Raw genomic sequence first — 19,726 nt, forward strand, 5'->3', positions numbered from 1 at the left:
TCAAGTTATGCTTCCCAAGTTGGAAGGCACATCAGTGACAGTGTGTCCTTCTCATGACACCACATCTGTAGACACAGACTGCCATCTGCCCCTCACAGATGCTAATTTTCATCACACAACCAAGGTGTTGTCCGAGTCCCCTACTGTGTAATTGCCATTTCTCTCTTACATTTAGTAAGTGCCCTGCTTTTTTTTAGACAGGCATGTTTAGATTTTTTCTCAGTGTCCCTGTGGCATTCTGCTTGCAACACTACAAGTAATTGCTATCCCCTATGAAGACAGCATTTAAGCTTGAAGACCTTTTTAATGTGTATTTAAGGCTTTTCCCTAATGCATGAATGATTAGAATTAGAGAAAGCTGCTCCGAACTGGATGACAGTTTTCTTATCCACTGTAATCTAATACAAGATTAACTCCTTTCTGCTTTCTGTTAATATCTCCAGTCAAAGACTTCTCTGATTTGATCCCTACCATGCTTGTTCATGAATAAATGGATGGAGCTGTGGTCCAGTAGGAATTTTTAAGAATTTTTTTTCTATTCCATCAAATCAAGATAAATGAACGACTCAAAAAAAAATGTGATTCAGACTTTATGGAAAAGAGTAATACATGTAGAAAAAAATCCTTTTACTAGCTTAGGAAAATAAGGATGATGACACACGCAAAGTGTGTGCCAACTCTCATCACTATCTCAGCATCCAGTTAATAGGAGAGGATGACAGCTTAGTTATTAAATTATGTAAATGCTAATTGAAGGCACCACCAAATGGGATGATCAGTTGCCTTCAAAAGCACTTTCAGATTATTAGCTGTGATTTCAGTGATGGAATGAAATTTCTAGAACCATATCCAGTTCTCAGACTGATGCTTCCCAAGAAGCATGTACATTTTGGGGAAGAATGGGTATATTGTATTCTGCATGGAGAGCCCTAATTTTCGGAGTCACTGTTGCCTCTAAAGATATAAGCATTCCATTGTAGGTTATAGTCATGTAAACATGAGAGCTGTAAGATGCACACTAAAGCCATTTTGCCACCTAATCCCACAGAGTCTATGGCTGGTGGAATCCACTTTTGCCTTCTAGCATGAACTCCATCTCAGTGATCAGTGGATGGATAGCTTTGCTTAAAATTCTACGGGGCCAGGGCTGGGGAGATGGCTGAAGTGGTGGAGTACCTAATTAGCAAGTGCAAAGCCCTAAATTCAAACCCCAGTATTCCCAGGAAAAAAAGCTATCTCAGAAGTCTATGGGGCAAGGACATATCACATCAGGTTAGGATTTGGGATGACCCAGTCCTTAGAAATGGTTCAGCCCAACACCAAAGCTCATTGTTATTGATACATCTCTCTGAGAAGAATAATGGGGACATAGCCTTTTGCCCTTTCAAAGTACTGTTGTGGGGCTGACAGTATGGCTTAAGTAGTAGAGTGTCTGCCTACTACTGAGATCCTGAGTTCAAGCCCCAGTACTACCAAAAGAAAAAAAAAATCAAAGTGCCATTGGAAATCTCTCCTGGAAGGCAATGTAGCCAAAATGCCTTGGACTGAAGCTTGGCATCACCATATTCTTACTGTAGAGTCTTAAGCAAAGCTGTGTAACCTTGCCATGCCTCCGTTTCCCCATCTGTAATATGTTAATTATAATGGAACCCTGTTCACAGGTTGTGAGAAATAAATAAGGTAATATTGACCTAGTGCTTAAAACAATGCCTGGGACACAGGAAGTGCTTCATAGGAGTTTTGTTCTTAAGCTATATTTCTACTGAATAAGGTAAAGGCAGTTGTTAATATCCTGGGGTTGGAGGGGGGGCTGTGCTTCTGGAATTTGAACTCAGGGCCTCTCATTTGCTAAGTCGGCATTCTACCCCTTGAGCCACATCACCAGCCCTTATGTCATTAGCTATTTTTCAGGGTCTTGAGCTATTGCCTGGGACTGGCCTTGTACCTTGATCCTCCTACCAGTGCCTCCCACATAGCTGGGATTACAGGTGTGCACCTTTACACCCAGCTTACTACCCCATTTTGATAGATGATGAAGTGGAAGCCAGGAGTTCTATGAGCTGCCTTTAATTGCATAGTGACTAACGGGTGATCCACAACAAGGAAAAGTCACTCTGAGCCTCTGAGTACTGTAAGTCCCTGGGGTAGGTTCCTCCTCCTCCCGATCTTTTGAGCATTTCATCATATAAAATAATTTCAAAGCATAGAAATCCCTGAGGACCCTACCTGAATAGATGGAGCAAGGTATGAACCACAAGCTTGGCCACAATCACCTCAGCTTCCATCTCCAACAGTGCTTGGGTCTATGGGACCTTCCAGAAACAGATGTGGGGAGACAGTCCAGAGCAGGCAGAAGTAACTCCGGCTCTACCTCCCCTGCCTCTTGTAGGCTCATAGCTGGCCCCACAGGATATCCCACCAATGTGCTGGTTTACCGAGCCCAATAGCCACAGTGGCTACAGCAAAGAGAGAGAGGAAGTATCTGAGAGGTGGATTTTCTAACTTCAGATCCTAAGGAAGTAAGCATTTGTTTGCAAAATCACTTTCATTTTTATATTACACATTAACATTAAGTGAAAAAAAACTATAAAATTGAGTAAACACCAAAAAAGCATACACACACACTCTGAATCTTTGGCTAGCATGTCCCCAGTGTGGGCCTCCCTATTAGTAAGATCCAGGGACCATGAAAAACCCAGCACCCTTTCCTAAAATACACACAATGATAAAAAGAAGAGAGAGGCTAATAAAAAGACAAGTGTCTCTTCAGAGATCAACTATCAGGATTCCTGTTTCACTAGGTACTCCATTATTCTTCTGAAGCAGAGAGGATAAAAAGCAACACGTATGTAAGAGAGGTGGAGAAAGAACTTAAAAAATAAAAAATAAAGTAGTATGCCCTCAATATTCTTACCAAAAAATAAAAACTGGAAGAAATATACAAAAGAATTGGATGGTTTCCCTGAGGATGGTGAGATTTTGAGATTGTTTGGTAACCACCATACTTACAAAAATGTATTTTATAGGAGGATGAGGGAGGATAATCTTGGTTAGATGAGTCTAACCAAGATGCACTGTATAAACATATCTGGAAATGTGACAGTGAAACCCCACACACACAACTAAGATATGCTAATAAAAATGTTTTTAAAGAATGTATTTATAATAGAAATTGAAGAATACGTGTTTTTTTAATTTCTCTATAAGAAAAGTGGGTACCCAGCTGGGAACCAGTGGCTCCTAGCTACTTGGGAGGCTGAAACGGGGTATTTTGGTTCCAGACCAGCCTAGCAAAAGAATTTGTGAGACCCCATCTTAATGGAAAAAAAACGGGGTGTGGGTGGCACACCTATCATCCCAGTGACAGTGAGAAGCATAAAATAGGAGGCTCAAAATCCAGGCCAGCCTGGGCAAAAAGCAAGACCCTCCCTCCAAAATGTTTAGAGCAAAAGTTGCTGAGTTGTGGCTCAAGCAGTAGAGCACCTGCTTAGCTAGTGGCAAAGCCTTGAGTTCAAACTCCAGTACTGCTGAAAAAGGAAAAGTAGGTACCAGTTACAGAGGTATGCCCTGAAGAGCCTACATCTTCAGCAGCTTCACTTAGGAGCTGTGGTCATTAGGGTTATTTCCATCCCAGGGAGTGACATCATTTTGCCTGGCACTTAACTAAAGTAGTCTGACACTGAGAAACCAAGAACCTTGCCATTGCAGGATGAGGGATGACGGTAGAGAAGAGAGTTTTTTAAAATGCATAAACACCTTTTCTTCATGGATAAAGAGATATAGCCAGACCCTCTACCCTACCAGTACCTCTGGAATGTTTTGACAGTGTCACTGCTTCCTCCTGTCTATACAGCATCCAGCTGGACTGAATTAGACCTGAGGTGGACATACCTCAGTTTGCAGTGTGCCAGACCAAGGGGAGAGCCAAAAAGCAGGATCTTGGGGAAATGACAAATCAGAAAGCTGGATGAGTGGCCAAGTAAGTTGGTCTGGACAGTGTAAGAAAAGCTGGATACTAAGCCAGAAAAGTGAGCCTGGGGGGGATCGCATTGTGGGCGAAGAAAACTCCCTATGTGGGAAGAAGGGATTGGAGCAGCCTTTCAGCATAGATGGGGAGAGAAACACCACTGGAAATGCCAGTATGGCCAGGATGGGAAGGTTTGTAAAGCCTTTTGCACTAGTCAGAGTGAAGCATTCTTCCAATATGAACTACAGCTGTGGTATTCTGAGTGATTAAAAAAGCCTTCCAAGTTTCTGATCCAATGACAGAAATTGAAAGGAATTTAGATTCCTCAAGGAATATGTGCCATGCTATTACCTTATTGCCACAATGAGCTTACAAAATGTCTAGATTCCCTTAATTCAGGGTGTTTGCCAGGCACTCAGCAAAAACACTCAGCTTTTACCAACTTATTGTGGAAGCAGTCAGCATTATCCTGAAGGGAAGCAAAGGAATATTTTTGCCCAATCTTGAAGATCTTGGCAGTTATTTAAAGCTATGATTTTTATAACAAATGAAATTCTCTCAATTGTGCTTAATAGATTTGCTGATTGCCCGTGTGACCTACAGAATAGCAGGTAGAAAACAAAACATACATTACAGGCAGGAACATAAACACGAAATCAAATTTGCCCCAGATAACAAAAACTGAAATTGTTTTTATTTTCAACATAGTTCAAGTCAGCAGATATGAATTGAGAGCCTTCTAGGTGCCAGACACTCTTGTAGGAGTTGAAAGACACCACTGTTGTCCTACTGGGAAAAGCCTAATCAACAGGAATCAAGAAGCAAGTATATTTTTGGTTAGGTGGAGATCCATGCAATGAAGAAATTCAAGGCCAGAAAAGAGAAGTGTCCAAGGGCAGTATTTCACTTAGGAAGGGGAGAGACACAGCAGTGACCCAACTTTCAGAAGAGAAAAGAGTTCCAGAGTGGGAGGCAGGAGCCAGGGTGTTTCACTGATTGCCCCTTCCCTATCCATCAAGTGAAGCGGTTCCACTGTGGTATCTTTGTCACAAACGTGCTGCTCTCACAGCTCAGGTTCTTGGTGCTTTACATGACCCATGGGAAATTAAGAAACAAATTGGATTTTAAACTTAAAGTGACTCACCAAGTTGTGTTCTTTTACATTTGTGTAAAACACAGCTGTTGAGTGCCCAGAGGGAGGCTTCTCCCTTGAGATAAACGCCCCTGTAAGTCACCACATGGGTCCTGTCTACTCCAGGGACAGCGTAGGGGAGGGACAAATGGAGACAAGGGGTTGACATCTCCAGGATACTGTAGACTCATTCATAATTGCCTCTTTAACACTTTTTTCTTAGCATTCACCATCTGTGAGGCACTGTGGTTTTTCAAGGCCATTTTAGTGATTGGGAATTAGAAAATAAAAACATAAGTGTCTTGCTAAAATTCATAGTTGCAGTCCAAGGATTTAAACTCAGACCTCTCTGATTTCAGAATCTACATTTCCACTATACCCAGCCTGTTCTTATAAGTGCCTCATTTTTTACCCTTCAAACATTCCTCCCAGATGAAGTTATACTCAACAAAATCCAGAATGTGACTCACTGTACAAGACAAATGACTTTTTAGTAAATAAATTGCAAGGGAAAGAGACAGAGAGGGAAAACAACCTATTGGTTAAAAATTACTTAAAGAGACAACAGGCATGGTGGGTCTCACCTTTCATCCCAACTACACAGGAGGCCATAGGTAGGAGGATTGTGGACTGAGGCCAGATAAGACCTTATCTGAAAAATAACTAAAGCTAAAAAGGACTGATTGTGTGGCTTAAGTGATAGAGCACCTGCTTTGCAAGTGTGAAACCTGAGTTCAAACCCCAGTCCCACCAAAACAAAAAAACAGGAAAAAAAAGAAACACCTCTTAAAAGATAACCAATTTCAGTATTTGGGCTTTAATTGGGTACCGATTGAAGCAAGCTTAAATAGAAAGCAATATATGAGCTATGTCTAGGATTTTGAACACTAACAAGTATTTGATATTCAAGAATTATTTTTACTTTTAAGTATGGTAATATTGTGATTAGATTTTTGGAGAGAGTCATTTTAGAGGTACCAACATAATTCTAGAAGATATCGTCTGTCTCGATTTGACTTTACAACCCAGCATTGGAAAAAGTCTACAGACCAATCACTGACGTGCCTGAGTGATAGGTTCATGAGGATCACTTTACTTGTATCTCCAGTTTTAAATATACTGAATATTTTCAATAATGACTTTCACTTCTTTTTTCATTGGTGAGACTGGGGTTTAAACTCAGGGCTTCATGCTTGCAAAGCAGGCACTGTACAGCTTGAGCCACACCTCCAGTCTGAAAATTTTCCAAAATGAAAGGTAAAAATAAACCAAGTGAAAGCCCTCCACAATGGTGAATGTAGAGTTAGCATCACTGACTACCTGCAAATTTCCAAGACCGTCTAATGGCCAATGCCAGTGCTGTTCCTGCCCTTGCTTCCAGAATTGACCTAGACATTGAACTTCCTGCCCACGGGAGACTCTCGAGTCCTGGGCCTTCAGCCTTTGTGCAACCAGCCCTGAAGACCAGCTCACCTGAGAATCAGGAGACAGTGTGACATATGGAGAGAATATGGTCCTGGAACAGCCTTCTCTGGAAGTCTGACCTTGACATTAGTAGCTGCATAATCTTGACCAAGCCCTTCACCTTGCTGGACTTGGGTGGGTTATTATTGATCAAGTGCAACATTAAACTCTTAACTTTTCTCCCAAGATCTGGGTTCCCAAGTGTACTAGTCTGCTAAGACCCAGCAATGGATCAGAGGAAGTCATCCCTGCAGAAAGAGAGAGAAAGAGAGACACAGAGCTGGAGGTGTGGCTCAAGTGGTAGAGTGCCTGCTTTGCAAATGTGAAACTCTGAGTTCAAATACTGGTCCCACCAAAAGGAAGGAAGGAAAGAGGGAGGGAGGGAGGGAAGAGAGGGGAAGAAAGAAAGATGGAGAGTTTCTCTCTCTCTATGACAGAGAGAGAGAGAGAGAGAGAGAGAGAGAGAGAGAGATGTATTCCTAGATCTTGTCTGTCTCCCCTACTGGACTTCCCTAAGGCAGGAAAACAAACCTTGATCTTCTCAGTGTTCCTAGAATAGTGAGGTGGGAAAAATATGGCTTTGGGGTTAGAAAGACCTGGGTTCAAATTCTAGATCCATCACGTATTGTGCAGCCCTTGGCAAATATTTCAACCTCCTCGTCTGTGAAATGAAAAATCATTCAGGTGCCCAGAGTGTGTTCCCCACTGCCCTCGGGTGCTGTCTTGATGCTTGGTGAAGGAATGAGTTTGACTAGCCGTTTCTCTGGAATATGGGTCCCTCAGAAGCAGATACCAGGTACAGTTGTGTAGGTTTTTCACTGTACAAGAACTTTTAGCACTGCCCCAAGGTGCAATCCTCCCAGTCTCCAGCTCTGAGTAGCTAGGATTACAGACTTTAGCTACCGTGCCTGGCCAGAAATTTTTTTAATAAATAACTCCAACTAGTACCAAGAGTCAGGAAGAAAAATAGCTCCATATTTTCAGAGCACTGGGCTTCTTTGAAGCAAGCCACATGTTTGGGCCATGTTAGTATTTTTGGTTGAATCATGGCCCTGGCTTGGGCATCATGGGGCTAGGTTTATTATGAAGGCAGCATGAAAATACCACCTGTCCACACGGGCCTGACTGCATGTTGGGACTGACTTTTCCCAGGCTACCCTTGGGTCCCAGACTGCTCCCATCCCCAGCTTCATATTGCTGCCAGGTAGATTTTCAGTAGTGCTAGGAGACCCCCTGGAGAAAGGCCATCACAGGGCAGCCTGAGGGCCGCTACTTCTGTTGAGGTGTTTGAAGAGCTGCCTCCCACACTGCGGTCCAGGTCAGTCTGGCAAGATGCCTGTTGCGTTGACATTTCTGCCCTCTTCACAGATGTGCAACTTCATCCCAAGTTCAAGGCCACAGTGCCTCAGGTAGGGGCAGGAAAGGGCAGAGGCCAGGCCCGTTTCTGGGGATTGTTTGGGATTCCAAAATCTGTCAAAACAAGAGAGGGCAAGAGCAGACCCAAGAACATTTGGCAAAAGAAAAGCAGTGAGATTCAGTGAAGGAAGAAGAGCAGGTGGGAGGGAGGTGGGCAGAGCAGGTGTATGGAGCTAGACACTTACCTTAGTTTACTTTTCCCACATGCTTAACTAGGTGTCTCTGTGCAATCTGTTAAAGGAACTTTCTTTATTTTCTTCCCTGATACCACCTTTATCAAGACTCAGTTTTCATCTTTGGGGGGTTTTCTGTTTTGTTCCATTAATCTCTCTCTGATCTCATGGCTGTCTCCCACTGGAATCTGGGAATACTGTTCCAGGCAGAATTCAAATCCACACTCCGAACAAAAGCTGGATGTGTCTTTTCCCACATCATCGTGAATTTTGGATCCTAATATCATGAGGTCAGAAGGAACTACTTAGGACAATGGTATGCACGTAGCAGGCAGGTAGCAATCATCTGTCCTGAGTGTGAGACCTTGTCATGATCTTCCAACCACAAGGAGATGCTAACCCTGTTACCTGGAGAGACCCCTGAAAGTTCCCCTGATTTGATTGGTTTTCCTGTTTCTGAAATTCACACATCCATGTGCGTTCTCTCACTGGCTGGCACACTGTTTGTTCCCCAGCCTGGGTCAGCAAGCTTTCCTGCCACTGTCTCTTCCTATAAGAAGCAGTGCTTCTCTGACTGTTTCTACCCAGAGTGAGAACAATGCTATCAGACATTTCCAGGCAGATAGCAGAGGTGGAATTTTCCGAACCTCTCTCATCACCTACTGTCAGACCATCACAGAGCTGCAGACAATGTCCGTCCACCCACACACAGCAGTAGACAGTGACGCTCACAGCGTTTTTCTCCTATAGCCTCCAAGTTTGAAGCAGGCTAGAGATCATGTAGGAACTGCCCAACAATAGCAGGACTTATTTTAATCACTTTCAGACTCTAGGATGATTTCTGGACAATAATAGATGGAAAGTGAGTCATTTGAGAAATGAATCCAGGAGTGTATGGGACAACAGTCAAACTTTGTGAAAACCCTATTTTATTTTTGGTGGTACCAACGTTTGAACTCAGGGCCTTGAGCTTGTTGGGCAGGCACTCTACCACTTGAGCCATGCCTCCAGCCCTTTTTTTGTTTTGTTTTCAGGGTAGGGTCTAATGTTTTTGCCCAGGCCTGCCTCAGACTGAAACTTCCTACCTGTGTCCTCCTGCATAGCTAGGACCACAGCTGTGTGACACCCACACACACACTCCAGCCCTGTGAAAACCCTATTTTTACGTTCAGTTCAGATACATGGTATAGGTGATGGGTGCCAGGAAAAAGGAGAGTGCCTGCTTTAAAAAGCCACAGCACCCTACTATTACCTAATGCCTGGGATCTTTTTCCAAGTCCCTGTCACTGGGATCAGGGAAGAAATCTGGCACAGGAGGTTGGGCTCTTTCCTAAGAAAGATGCTGCTCTCCTGTTGAGTGACACATTTTAGCCCACTTTCAATCATGTCGGAGCCTTTGGGCAGCCTGACTGGCAAATGGCAAGGGTCTTATCTCTGGGTATTGTCTCTGCAGTCAGATTTCAGGCTTCAAATAAAAGTTCCAGTGAAAAGAAGGAAGAAAATCCTGGAATTTGCAGAAAACCACCCTCTCATGGTTCCTTTACCCTGCAGGTTCAACTCCAAGCAGCTTTGCTAATTACACAGAAATGTCTTTGGGGAGAGATTTTGCATATCCTTTCCTTTGTTTGATTAACCTCCCTTTTACTTACTTATTTTTAAAGCCAAATTAAAAGTTTTGAGAATTCTTATCACAGCCTACAGACACACAAAGGCAGGAAAAAAGCCTGTTGCAAAATGCCCAGAGCCCTCTGTTCAGCCTTCACCCCAAAACCACTGGAGGCACACATCTCATTGTTTAAACATGATTCTAAGCTGCAACCAGGATTCTGTGGGAGAAGAGCTAGGGGTGTGTGTGGTTGCAGTCTCTGCCTAGAGAGGGCTAAGTATAAACCCCAACCCCAACCCTGCCTCCAGACACTGGATGCTGAGGAAGACACTGCACTGGTTCTCTGAGGACCAAGTTTCCTCCTGTCTTTTATCCTTTGTACCTGAAAGTTTTGCTTTGGAGAAAAAAATACTGTCACAACAACATAAAGGAGGAAAAGGAGCATTAAAAATGCCATACACCCTAAAACCAATGATGGGTGTCCTTACAGACAGAAAGAAGTCAAAAACACAGAAGACAGGGCCATTTGGCCAAAGACAGAGGCAGAGATTGGGGGTCATGCAACCACAAGCCAATCAACACCTAGAACCTCCAGAAGCTGGAAGAGACAAAAAAGTGTTCGACCTTTGTGTTTTCACAAGCTGCTCTGATCACAGCTTGATTTCAGATTTCTAGCTTCTAGAACTAGAAAGTTCTGTTGTTTGACACAAAGGGGGAAAAATGCCACACATATCTGCAATGCTTTACCTACATGGAAATGCAATGGATCCATTCCCTTCCCGAGAAGAGAACTTTTTACAAATAAGATGCTTTCTGTCTGTGTGCTCTGCCTTCCCTGCAGTGCTTGGCCTCTGTGAGGCTGCAGTTGCTATGGAGAGAAGCCAAGGATGGAGGGAGGCCAGGGAGTAGAGAGGGAGCTCTCTAAGTCTGAATTCCCCCAAAGAAAAGGATAATCAGGAGGAAATAATCTTCGTGGGGGGGGGTGTGTTTGGGTGTGTGGGTGTGTGTGTCAGAGACAGGGAGAGATTACGTTTTATTTGACATGGGGGTTATAGCTAGTTTTCTTGAAAAAACTCCTTTTGCAGAATGGTGTAGGAGCAAATATTGGGCAGTAAGATCATCTGGTTTTATCTCTGATCAGACAGAGTGTATCTTGGATCTTTCTGGCTTTTTTTTCCTTTTTCTTTTTTATTGGTAATAGTATATATGCTTTGTTTTGTTTTGCTAAGATAAAATGCACTATCTTCCAACTCTACTCAGCCTTTTCTAGAGAATGAAGCTGGCTTTGTTCACCTTGTTGCATTCTAATATGGGCTTTCTATGCTGACCGAGTCACACCTGTTTTTTTTTAAAATATTCAGTTCTCTTTTAACTAGTGAACAATTAACTTTATAATTAAGCATAGCAAGCATGAATGGAAATGTCACCAGGAAACCCATGTGTATAATTAATATATGCTAATAAAAGTAATAAATCAATAAGCTGGGGTCATGGCTCAAGCACCTGCCTACCAAGCACAAGACCCTAAGTTCAAACCCCAATACTGCCAAAAAAAAATTATAATAAATAAAGCATATCAGGCTAATGGGAAGAAAGGATTCCTTTAAAATACCCTGTTTGGGATTTACCTCCAAGTAAAACATTAGAGGTGGGAGGTAGACAACATACATATCAGGGAAGGGGAAGTCCCTAAAAGTAGAATTTATGATGTCTGGAGTTTTCCTCAAAACAATGCAGGAGAGGAGGGGAGTAGACAGTGTTTTAGGTTAAATTAGGCTGGCCAGGAGTTGATCATTTTTGATACATGGAATGTTCATACTAGTATTCTGCCTGCTTTCATATATATTTATACTTGTGTGTAATAAATTATACAGTATTGGAGATACTCACTGTCAGCAAATGTCCTATCAGTAATGAAAAGGACGCTAGAATAAAGAAACTTACTACATCCCTTTCACTCCTGATTGTTTTATGGTCCAATATTTTATGAGTCAATTTAGCATCTGAATGGAATATTGTAATAGAAGTAGAGAAACTAGACAGATGACTGTATTTCCTAAAACCAACAACAAAACATCCAGAGCAGACTGTACTACATGGGTTGAACAGCCAAAGTATTATCTTCTTGGTCTGTCATGACCTCCTAGGGATTATAAGATACATGGAATTTGCCTTTGCTACCATCTCCTTGCTGTTTATAGACTGAAAGCTATGACTCTACAGACCCATACTGATTATCATTTCTTTCTCTTCTGGTTTCCCCAAACATGGCTTCAGCTGGATTCCATGATGTATGTACTTCCCTGGCAATAAGCCTAACTAAACCTCAAGAACTCATAAGAAGCACTCTTATTAGTATTTGTCAAGGGAATTCTAGTGATGGAGGATGGGAAGGTCTCAAGAACCAAGAACACAGACCAGAAGTCAGTTTATGTCAAAAATATCCACTGAGGCTGGGTTTGGTGATTCCCACCTGTAATCCCAGCTACTCAAGAGGCAGAGATAGAAGGATCATGGTCTGATGTCAAACCTGGCAAAAGCACAAGACCCTATCTGAAAAATAAACTAAAGCAAAAAGGACTGGAGGTGTGACTTGTAGTATAGCATTTGCCTAGCAAGCACAAGACCCTGAGTTCAATCCCCAGTTACCACCAAATACACACACAGTACAGAATGAAATCCTGATGCTATGATAATCAGCCTTACCAAGAAATGCTTAGAGCCCCAAGCATAAATCTAGAGCTGGACACTGGTGTATTGCAAGACTTTTCTAAAGGCAGAAAGAAAAAAGAAACTGTGCCTTGAAACCATTCTATTTTAGCCATTATCAATCACCTAGATTGAGCCTTTTTCCTGCCCTTTCAGCTGATTATTCACACTGCACAGCATGCTCTGTAACCAGGGAGCCATCAGGAACGTGGATGACCATTAGCTCCACTTTTGCAAACTATTTCAGGAGGACAAATTGAGAGGGACGGAGCAAGAGAGTGAGAAAGCCCACCCCTGTAGTGCTCCAAATGTCAGATCTCTGATTCTCTGCCACAGGACTGAACCATCTCTTCAATCCTGACACTAACCCATCAGGACCCCATGTGAGGCCATGGTGAAGGGCCACCCATGCCACAGTGACAGAGCCATACAGAAAACTCTGTGGGTTCAGAGTGAGGGACTCTTCTCTGGGAACCTGTGGCTTTTTTGTAAGTGGCCATACCTCTGCTTCTCTGAAAGTTCTAGACCTGTACTATCCAGTTCAGTAGCCATTAGCCACATGTGCCCATCAAATTTTAATTTTAATGAATCAACAACTCAGCTCCCCAGTCACACTGGCTAAATTCTGAGTGGTTGGCTCGCTGGATCACATGTGGTAAGCGGCTACTACTATATTAGACAGCATAGATTTAGAACATTTTCATTATTGCAGAAAGTTCTTATGGATTGTACCATGGCAGACAGGGGCTAAGGCAAAATCTATCCTACCTTCTGTTGCTGCAAAAATGTCCACATGCATTCTTTTATGTATTTCCTACTTTCATAGTCTACAAGCAGAGTTGAATAGAGTGACAGAGACCATCTTACAGAAATCCAACTCTGCTCTGTACCCTTTTCCAAGAAAAATGTGCACATTCATATACATGCAAAATTTTATAATTTTCAAAAATACAAGTACCTCCTTACTCCCTTCCATGTAACCCAAGCTTGGTTGCAAACTTCTTTGCTAATTCCATTTTTCTAGAATCTTTAGAACAACCAATTTCATACTACTGGGTATCCACCATGGTAGATTTATTCTGTTTAAGAAGATTTAAAGCATCTTGAGAACGAATACCACTGCAGAATTTAGGGTTGTGTGAAACTACATAGCATTTCTGATGCTCCTCAAGTCTCACTGACAGTCCTGCCCTCATTTACAGCTCAGGCCAGCTGAATGCTGGGTCTCACGCCTGTACTCCTAGCTACTCAGGAGGTGGAGATTGAGACAATCATGGTTTGAGGCCAGCCTTGGCAAATAGTTCACAAGACCCCATCTCAACCAATAATTGGTTGGTATGAAACTATTCATCCCAACTGCATGGGAGGCTAAGATTAGGAAGATCATGGTTCCAGACCAGGCTGGGCAAAAGAGTTTGCAAGACCCTATTTCAGTGGAGAAATCTGAACGTTGTGGCATACACCTGTCACCCTAGCTACAGCAGGAAGTATAAATAGGAGGTCATGGTCCAGGCCAGCTCAGGCATACATGTGAGACCCTATCTCAAAACTAAGCAGGGCAAAAAGGGCCACAGACAGGCTAAGCTGTATGGCATCTGCCTGGCAAGCATGAGGCCCTGAGTTCAACCTCTGGTAACACCTAAAAAACAAGCAAACCAAAAAAATCAGGCCTTTACCTCAGCTTAATATAAACTCTAGCCCAGGAGTTCTTCTCACAGGCTTTCCTCTTTTCAGTTCTTCCTGTAAGAATCTGAGTTTGATGACTGTTTCCTTTGGCTCACTACCTAAACTATTATCTATAGGAAGTTGTCAAGATCCTAAATATCTCCCATCATTTCCGATTTTTTAGCTTTTCACTTATGCTTTATTACTTTGTCACTAAAACACCTTCCTTTAGCTTCCTCCTTCCTCCAGTCAGTCTCTTCATCCTCAGATATATACCTACCTACCTCGAGGCCACAGGTAACCTAGGAGGCTGTCACCTCCAGATATCGCCACGTGTCCTTATGGGTTTTGTTGACTTCTATATTGGCTGGAAGAGAATTCGTCCACGCGCCTGTTCCACTTCCTAATGGCTCCTTGGTTACAGAGCACACCGTGCAGTGTGAACAGTCAGCTTAAAGGTCAGGAAGAAGGCTCAATCGAGGTAATTGGTGATGGCTAAAACAGAGGGGCCATCAGTGTGCAGAGTTTTTTCCATCTTCAGAAAGGTCTTGAAATACACTAGCATGCACACACTCACAGATACACACACACACACACACACAGAGAGAGAGAGAGAGAGAGAGAGAGAGAGCTTAGCTGCAGTACAAGATTTAATTAGCCTAGAGGATAAAATCCAATCTGATGCCATGAGGTGGGGTGGGGGTGCATCAGGGGCAGAAGATGACAGAAGATTGCTGTGCTCCTCTGGCGCCTGTAGTTCATAATAGTAAATAACACACAGCTTCAGGGAATGCCATCTTCAGTGTATTCTAGGTCCAAACCGCTCAGTTATTGCTACATCACAACTTTTAGCTAGGTGTGGTGATACACACTTGTAATCCCAGCACTGGTGAAATGGCTTTAGCCATTTGAAGAGAAAAAAACTGGGTATGGTGGCATGGTGCCTGTCAGCCAAGTTAGGCAGAGATTGTAAATAGAAAAATCATGATCTAGGCCAGCCTTTTAGGCAAAAAGCAAGACCCTGTCTCAAAAATAACTAAAGCAAAAAGGCTAGAAGTGTGGCTCAAGTGGTAGAGTGCCTGCCTAGCAACACAAGGCCCTGAACCCCTAGTACCACACACACAAAAAAAAAAAAATTGTAAGGGACTCCAAAGCTTGACAGTTCCAAAGCCAAGAATAAGGGTTTCCTAACAGAAAAGACAGCTAACCTATGGCTTGGCAAAAAAAGAAATGAGCACTTGGAATTGAAATGGAGACGTAACTGTACAATTTTGTGTTAAAGATGGGTGTTTAAAGATATTGAACGTTTGCAGTCAATTGCATCTTTCTGGAAAGTTTATAGATTCTTAGTAACTGAATCTGTGTGTTTCAGTGAGCATCTGTCCTTAACCAGGTTACATGCTGGTGCTTTGAGAGGCAGAGGGCATTCTGAAAGAACTCCTGACAGGCTGGGTCAGGAGACTGCACCTCAAGTTGTATTTTGTTCACTAACTGACTCTGTGAACTTGAGCAAGTCATTTCCTCCCTCTTGGCTGTGAGTCAGTTCCTTCTTTGTAAAAGGACAATTAGTCTTATTGTATCATCAGGGAATGCTAACTTTGAAAGAGGCTTTGAGGCAGACTAGATTAGGGGCATCAAAGCCTGGGAACCATGAGGGAGAAGCTAAGAGTAAATACTGTATTAATAGGTAGCTTGAAGTCTCTCACTGCCTATTAGACTGTACCAGCTGGCTGTGATCTTCACCTTGCGATAATGATTTGCCCAGAGCTCTGGATAAATATACCCTGGGTGGATACCTCAAGAAAAACATCTGGCAAAACTCATCTTTAGACTAAAAGGCAAAGATCTCCTAACAATGGCCTTCTCTGCCCAAAATAAACACCTTTTAAAAGAAAGCTCCTGGCAGATTCTCAAACATTATCACCTATGTCAATAGTAGACTTGGTCTCTGGAAATCCCAAACTTACTAGTTACACAGTTGAAGGAGGGTTGTCACAGCAAACAATTAACATGCCAGATGGTCGAAATGAAGAAGTGTGCACAGAGAAAAGGTCCTGAAGACGCCTAGACTGACTTGAGCCTTACAGAGATATGCCTTACACCAAGGACTTGATGCTCTTCTTCTGTGCCCACATCTCCAGCCTACTGGGAAGCGCTTCATTTCCTGCTTTTCTGCTGTGCTAAACAAAACTTGTACAAGGTTCTCACCCAACTGGACTTTTCCTTAAATTCTTTTCTGTGACAGTGTCACAAACTCAATCAGCATGGGTGCCATGGCCACCATGGTCACAAGCTTGGCCACCTTGGGTTGAGGTTCACACTCTGGGAACTTCCTGGGTTGAAATCGGTCCTGGTTCCAGTGACAGCTTTAAGGATCATCTTCATTTTGCAGGCACGAAGAAGTGGCTTAGGTTTCTGGATGTCACTGTGCAAGAAACACGTCTGGTACTATAGCCCAGGTCTGCCTGGTCCTCACCCAGAATGAACGGAGAGGCTCCCTAGCCATGACATCCAGTGAGTCCACGATCAAAGCATAAGACAGTATTTCTAAAGTGACGTGTGGTGGCACACACCTAGAATCCCAGCACGTGGGAGACTGAGGCAGGATTGTGAGTTCAAGGTCAGCCTAGTTACACTGCAAGACCGTGTCTCAAAAAAAGGACAATATTTCTGTTCTGAAGGATGTCATGAACAATTGAAATACTTGAAACATATAAACAGTTATAAAACAACGAATGAGATCCAACAAGCAAACCACATCCCCTCCTGCTTTGACCATTCATAGAACAAGATGTCAGAAACGTCAGTGAGATTGGAGGTGAGCTTTGAATGAATGTGTGGATGGAAAAGGAAAGTAGCCAGTGCAAAGTCCTGTGCAGGGATCAGCCGGAGGACAGTGGCTGGGTCTGACCACCAGGAGGAGGTGAGACAGCGCTGGCGAGTTACAGTTCTTGGAGAGAGGAGCTCGTGGTGCTGTTCTTCCGTATTCCTTGGGGCTGGTCTGAAGCTGTGCAAGGGGATCCCACTTACTATTTTAAGTCTAGTAGAGAAGGGGACATGTGGACACCATTATCAAGACCCTTTATTTATAGTAATTAAATAAAGACTTAAATCTACTCATTTCTGACTTTTCTTCCAGCATAACTAGTTCAGTGTCCCTAGCACCAGTGCTACCTAGAACATCCAGTTAGTAAAATAATGAAGAGTAAATGTTTTACTTATAGCTCTTTGGATCCAATTGTATAAATAGGTAAGGCCTATCAAAGTTGACAAATTTCCTATTTTATAAGGGATTGATGGACAGGTAAGGGAGGGATTCAAAGTTTCAGATTTGGCATGGATAATTAGAGAAATGTACAGTAGCAGTACATATACTTTAAAAATAAATGAAGCATCAAATCTAAACAGAAAATAAAAGTCATAAAGCAGATCTAACAACATTTATGTAAATACAAGTAAAGTCCTCTGTTAGATGACAAAGACTTTCATATGAAATGAAATATAGCCATGTACTGTACTCACCTAAAATATTCACAAATAGAGAATAGCAAAAAATCAACCCAAAAACAAAACAAATATATATTTAAATTAAAAAGCAAATTTAAAAAGGCAAAACATCATAGAAGTGGCAATATTAATATTGGATAGACTAAAAACTCAGGAGAAAGAAACTATGGACAGAGGAGATTGTTTTATAAAAGGTACAATCCAAAAAAAGGACCCAGTTGCTAGAGTGAAGAGACAGCACACAAAATGGGAGAAAATCTTTGCCAGCTGTTCATCCAACAGAGCATTAATATCCAGAATATATAAAGAACTCAAAAAGTTGAACACCAAAAGAATGAGCCAATCAATAAATGGGCAAATGAATTGAGCAGACAGTTCTCAAAGGAAGAAATACAAATGGCCAATAAATACATGAAAAAATATTCAACATTGTCAGCCATCCAGCAAATGCAAGTCAGAAGTAACTGAGTCCTTCTCACCCCAGTCAGAATGGCTGTCCTCAAGACGACAGCAACAACAAATACTGGGAAGATGCAGGGAAAAGGAATCCTTATATACACACTGTTGGTGGGAATGTAGATTAGTGCAGCCACTATGCAAATCAGTTTGGAGATTCCTCAGAAAAATAAAAATAGGATTACCATATCATCCAGCTCGACCACTCCTTGGTATGTACCTGAAGGAATCCAAATCAGCACACAGTACAGATGCCTGCACACACTTGTTTATGGCAGCCATGTTCACAGTAGCCAAGTCATGGAATAGGTGACCATCAACAGATGAATGGATAAAGAAAATGTGGCATCTGTACATAATGGAATATTATTTTGCCATAAAAAATGAAATAATGTTATTTGCAGGAAATAAATGGAATTAAAAATCCTCATTGTTCAGTAAGATAAACCAGACTCAGAAAGATGGGTATTGGATGTTTGCTAGAATATGTAGAATCTTAAAACCAAAAAAAAAGGATGTGAAAGAAGAAGGGAACTGTTAGGGAATAGGATAAATAAAATCAAAGTGTCTTATATACTCGTATTGAAAGTGTCACAATGAAATCCATTATTGTGTACAGTTAAGGTACACTAATCTTAAAAAGACAGGATACAGTCTGCAGTGAATAGAAGATGTACCCTATGACATAGCTAGAGAACAGAAGTTTTTAGAATACAAGGTAGAGTTGAAAAGAACCCAGTCATGAAAACCTTAACAATTCATGCTTAGTCTTCAGTAAGTTGTGGAGTTAGAAAGTTAAATATGCTTAATAAGGTGAATTTGATAGCTGTATATTAAGCTTTGTTCCCTACAGATGATATAGTCTTCTTTACAAACATTCATGGTATTTTGTAAATGCCGTTTATGGCAATTATCCTATAATGAAAAATAGAACAGTGAAACCTCTTGAAATTGTTTGAAGAAGCAGGGAGAATGGTGGGGAGGGGGGTAGTGAATCTAACTGAGGTACTTTGTAAGCATATATGGAAATGTCACAATGTAACCCCATGTTCAACTAATACATGCTAACAAAAACATTTTTAAAAATTAAAAAAAAAACTCAATGAACTCCAAAAAGTAAACTTTCTCCTTAGTACAGTAAACACTAGGGCTGGAAATAAAAAAAATTTGAACCAGCATCTCACTACTGCTTAAATACTGAAACAAGTGTGCTCTAAGTAAATACTGAAGAGTAGAGAAAGTGAAAAGTTGAAATCCAGCTTAAATAGCAAGTAACAGCAGGACAAAAATTACATGTCAGAACTCATGTCTGGGGCACAGGGTAGAGGTCAAGTGGTAGAGCCCTTGCCTGACATGCACGAGGCCCTGGATGCAATCCCCACACCACACACACACACACACACACACACACACACACACACAAAATAACATGGCTGAAAGAGGGTCAAAATTTATTACTTTAGAGAGATAATCAAAGTATGGATAAAAGTTTAAAGGAAGATAACTGGTAATGAATTCCAAATGCAAAAGCAAAAAGAAATCCTGAAGGCTTAACTCAGACAAACCTTTAATCAATTTAATAAAGATAAATTCCCTATGAGTTCAGAAAAATAAAAAAAAACCCAACAACT

The 19,726-nt window shown here is 41.9% G+C and overlaps 2 protein-coding genes across 2 annotated transcripts in view; both read left to right on the plus strand.

The window, feature by feature from the left end:
* Tmem108 (transmembrane protein 108) overlaps positions 1-19,726 on the plus strand; it is a 155,446-nt gene that overhangs the window by 94,226 nt on the left and 41,494 nt on the right. The gene's annotated exons all lie outside the window — the stretch shown is intronic.
* The window catches only part of Bfsp2 (beaded filament structural protein 2), a 243,508-nt gene that overhangs the window by 94,223 nt on the left and 129,559 nt on the right, over positions 1-19,726 (plus strand). The window lies entirely within an intron of this gene.

The sequence above is a fragment of the Castor canadensis genome, chromosome 17 (assembly GCF_047511655.1).
Source record: "Castor canadensis chromosome 17, mCasCan1.hap1v2, whole genome shotgun sequence".
Taxonomy (NCBI): Eukaryota; Metazoa; Chordata; class Mammalia; order Rodentia; family Castoridae; genus Castor; species Castor canadensis.